Here is a 4,576-nt window from a genome sequence, read left to right on the forward strand (position 1 = left end):
ATGCATTATAATGCTACCTGGGCCACCTTTGTGTTCCTTCAAGCGAGTGTGCTAAGTTGATTTTGGAGGCACACTATAGTCGGGTTGCAGGACACTTTGGCGCGGAGAAAATTATGGTTGTACTATAAAAGTACTTTTATTGGCCAAAATTACAACATGATGCTGGGAAATATATTAGATCCTACATTGTCTGCACCGTCGCCAAGCCAACCATCAAGAAGCGAGGCCTATACACTCCTCTACCTACTCCCATCCAGCCTTGGGAATCCATCTCCATAGACTATATTTCTAGCCTCCATTCTACCAAGCATGGTAATTACTATGTATTTGTGATCGTCGACATATTTTCTAAGATGGTATATTGGCATCCTATAAGAAGAGTATCACAACAAAGGACACAACCAAACTATTCTTTGAACGAGTGTGGGTATAGTTTGGGATCCTACAGAACATTATATCAAATCACGATAGCAAGTTCATGAGCACATTTTGGTCAAGCCTCTAGACACTATTGGACACCAAGCTCACCAAGTCGACTTCATTCCATCCCCCATACTGATGGCTCAACAGAGGTTGTCAACATGATGGTAGTGCACATACTCTGCATGTACAACTCCAAGCGTCCATAAACCTTGGATTCTAGCCTTATGTGCAACATAGTTATAATAGAGCTCTCAATAGCTCGACTGGTCGCAGTCCCTTTCAAGTGGGTCTAGGATTTCAACCATTATGCCTGATTGATGCTTCCATGCCTCATGCGACCACACAAATATAATCCACAGATGTACTATGTGAGGATGATAAATAAACCATATTTGTTGAATGCATCTAGCACATTCTCCAACAGGTTCATGACATCTTGGAGAAGTCTAATTCCAAGTACAAGAAGCTATATGATCAACATAGGGGGCACACAAGTTTCAGGTGGGTGACAAACTTTGGTTGCATTTGTAGAAAGAACACCTTACCAAAGCCAATCAGAAGCTCATACCACTTTGTATGGGCCTTACACCATTACCAAGGCTAAGGGAGACAATGATTTTGAGCTCAACATTAGCCAATTCCTTGGCCTGCACCCAATGTTCAAGGTGGACCACCTTCGACCATACTTTCCACCATTACTGGACACAGCAGACATTGCAAAACAACTCACACCAACAGAGCTAAACCCCGACTACATGGAACAAGCCACAACTAATAAGATCATGGACATGCAGATCAATAACACTCTCAAGTAGAAGACACAACTGTATCAGGTTGTCAAAGCTTGACAACTCTTGCACCAAGGCAAGTGGCTCACCAGGGACCAAGTTCAGCAGAAGTTTCCCCATCTCATGGAGGCACTTAATGCAATAAAAACTAGTCAGTGAGTACACATGATGAACACCACTATGATTCTCTGTGACAACCAGAGGTGGGATTCGATTATTGAGGAATCCCATATTTGATGATTGCTCCCACCGATAGACATTAGATACTGCCTTATCTGGGATATGTTAAGTTGATGAGCAAGGAGGCTCCATCACATTGAGACTGATCTACAGATCACTGACATTTTTATAAAGCCTCTTGGAAAGATCAAATTTGTGATTTTCCTGTATGACTTGGAGTCGTCAAGAGACCCTTGTAAAAGGGTGCTGTGTGTTGAATACATTGAGCTTTGGGAGCTCTGGGGGCTTGCGATTCTTATTGAAGCAACATATGACCACAGGGTGACTCACCCTCCCCTGGTGGTGTGCACCAGAACAATATGATTCACTCTCTTGTGGGACAAGATGATTCGCTCTCTTGTGGACAAGATGATTCGCTTTCCTATGTAGCAGGATGATTAGTTCTCCTATGAGGTCTAGATGATGTGTTCTCCATGACGATTATGTAGCAGGATGATTAGTTCTCTTGTGAGGTTTGGATGATGTGCTCTCCATGACGATTGTGTAGCAGGATGATTAGTTCTCTTGTGAGGACATGATTGATTAGTTCTCATGTCGAGGCATCCTATCCATGCAGTCTGGGACTCATGCAAAGTACCTCTCATCTGATCAATGAGCAGGGAAATGAGGATAGGGACCATAGTAGTACCGATGGATGCATCACTGTATCTACCATACTCCCTATGCTAGGATGACCTTCATTGATCTGGGATCAATGATACTGGTCTGGGACTAGTGGTAGGAGTTGTACCCACTATGAAGCTGACTTCAGGTCGGTTGAGACTTGTTTGGGACCAGTGGTACACACTCTGAGACTGACTTTGGGTTAGTGGAGGATGATACTAGTTTGGGACCAGTGGCAGGAGTTGTACCCACTATGACGCTAACTTTGGGTCAGTTGAGACTGGTCTGGGACTAGTGGTATGCACTCTGAGACTGACTTTGAGTCAGTATGATACATCCTCAATCATTTCTTCCTCTTCATAATTTAGAAAAAGCAGAGCAGAGTAGAACATAGTAGAGCAAAGCAGATCAAAACAGGGCAGAACAGAACAGAGCAGAGTAGAACATATCAGAACAGGGAAAAATAGAACAGAGTAGAGTAGGCAGGATAGAACAGAGCAGAGTAGGGGTCAAGCTGTACAGGGCAGTGCATTTGATGGATGAATAGTAGAGACCGATAGACAGATTGCAGATGGAGAACCCCTAGTTGAGAGGGAGTGTTAAAATTGGCAACTAGGGCCAAACTCCATGTGGGTCATCTTATTCATGGCTGATAATATTTTTATTAGATTCCTCTCATCGAGAGGTGTAGGATTGATCTAAAGATCATCCGATTCTGATAAGTCTTTATGGAGATATGAATTTATTTTGATTATGGAATAATTATCAAGCCGATCTACAACTCATGTAAGCTCAGAGGCCCAATAGTCACATCTATTCAATCATCAACAGATGTGTACAAATATAGGAGGTATTTTCCTCATTTGAAATCAATCAACTCATCACATCTCTCTCTCTCTCTCTCTCCTGTGCAGAAAAGAGGCTCTTCTCTCCTGTGCAGAAAGATAATCTTCTCTCACACGTGTGGAAGGAAGATGCAAAATTTAGGGCTGCAACTACAGAACTAAAGTTTGACCAGCATTGACCATTAGTCTTCCTCTCAGAACTACATTGTAGGTGAATCTGGATCTGCTCTGAAGCCCGCATTTTTTGGTGAAGGAATCAAGCTGATTCGACGGTCGGTTTGCAAGATATTGTTTGCCCTAGTTTGGATGATCTAGGGTTTTTTGTTGCTGATGTAAATTAGATTTATGTACTATTTCTCTTTGCTGAATTATTGAAGATAAAGGAATATTTGATCAAAGGGTTTCCTCACGTTGGGGTTTGTCCCTGGCTAGCCGCCACACCTTGTGTCTCTTGTCTTGGCTTGTTTTCTGTCGATCGTTTAATGTTCTATCTGCACTTTACTTTATGTACGTCTGATTGCTAATCTGTGGATAATAATAAGAAAGAAAAGTAAACTGCTATAAGCATAGAACATACCATAAATTAACATTTCTCCAATGAATCAGGTTCCCAAATGTGAACCTCATGTTGGATGTTATCCTTTAATGTCCCTATGAACACAACAATCCTATGCTCCTCTGGAATATCTTTTACCCTTATATTCAATTTTTGGAAGTCCTCAATGTGCTCAACCATTGAACCTTTTTGTTTGAGATTTATCAATTGGCTAAAAAAGGTGTCTCTTTTTGTATCTTCATAATGTGCTATCATTTCTTCCGTAAAAATGCCCCAAGTGACAATTTTTTTACGAGAGAAAAGCCATTGATACCATACAAACTGATTGGGTTCCAAATATAAAGTTGCAATGCATACCTTTTGTGTGTTTTGCACATTATGGAGATCAAAATATTTCTCCATCTATAGTATCTATGTTACAGGATCCTTGCCATCGAACTTCCTCATATCGATCTTTGGAACATGGTGGGTCTTCAATCCAATGTTAGAGTCTATGAAATCATGATTGACATTCATGATGAGTTTTCTTTACTACCCTTTCGCCATTAGTAAGCATTTATTGTAGCAACTTTATCAAATCTATCTTCAAATATTCCATGTTGCCTTTAAGCTTTGCTTCTATACCATCCATCTAAGCTTCCATGCCATCCATCTTATCTTCCACGCCATTCATCTTAGCTTCCATTCCATTCTTTAAACCATCCATCTTAACTTCCACGCCTTTCTTTAACCATCCATATTAGCTTTTGTTACCTTTTGTGAGAGTGAATTTTGTTGATCTTGGTCTCGTAATTTTGATATATCATGTTGCATTTCTTCCTCTTCTTCATGAGTCATGCTAGATATTTCAAGTTGCTTACTAGGTGTTTCCATTATATTTATTTAGGGAATCAATTAATGATAATTATGCTTCAATATGTCCTTTGAATTCCTTCAAACTAATTTTTCAAACCAAACTTATGCAAACGTTTAAAAAGATTACACACCTTTTTTGGCTTTGTAGGAGCTTGATATTGAATCGGTTGTATCTCTGTAGTTTCGGATCTCCAATATCTGAAATTTTGTCCTATGGTAGCTCTCTTAGTCCTCGTTCCAACCCAATAAATCTGATCAAAAGTTGA

Source organism: Pinus tabuliformis, chromosome 3_2 (genome assembly GCF_031772625.1).
Source record: "Pinus tabuliformis cultivar Carrire ecotype Pingquan chromosome 3_2, CPIR1, whole genome shotgun sequence".
NCBI lineage: Eukaryota > Viridiplantae > Streptophyta > Pinopsida > Pinales > Pinaceae > Pinus > Pinus tabuliformis.